Raw genomic sequence first — 404 nt, forward strand, 5'->3', positions numbered from 1 at the left:
AAATTATGAAGAAACTGAATATTAAACACCAACACTGAAACACCTCTCCCTTTTTCGTTAGGTCGGAACACAAAATGCTGCCAAACTGCAGAAGTCGTGTTCTTGTTCAAGCCTTTGTGCCTCCTTACAGACATAAAATGCAATTTAAAATTGATGTGGAACATGAACAGCACCCTTATGTGACAACAAGATGCGTTTTCAACTCAGACATGGTTTAAATTCATCTACCCTGGTCCCTGTCTTGATCCTGCTCGTAGCTTGTAGCTGCTAATTCCTAGCTGCTGTCCGGTTAGTGTGTTCAGCAAGGCTTCTGTGATAATCATCCCGACAACAATCCACAGAGCAGCGTTGGTGTGCCTATGTCCACCAGAGGACAAGTCATGACACGTCTTGAAGTTAATTCC

Source organism: Etheostoma cragini, chromosome 1, assembly GCF_013103735.1.
Source record: "Etheostoma cragini isolate CJK2018 chromosome 1, CSU_Ecrag_1.0, whole genome shotgun sequence".
Taxonomy (NCBI): Eukaryota; Metazoa; Chordata; class Actinopteri; order Perciformes; family Percidae; genus Etheostoma; species Etheostoma cragini.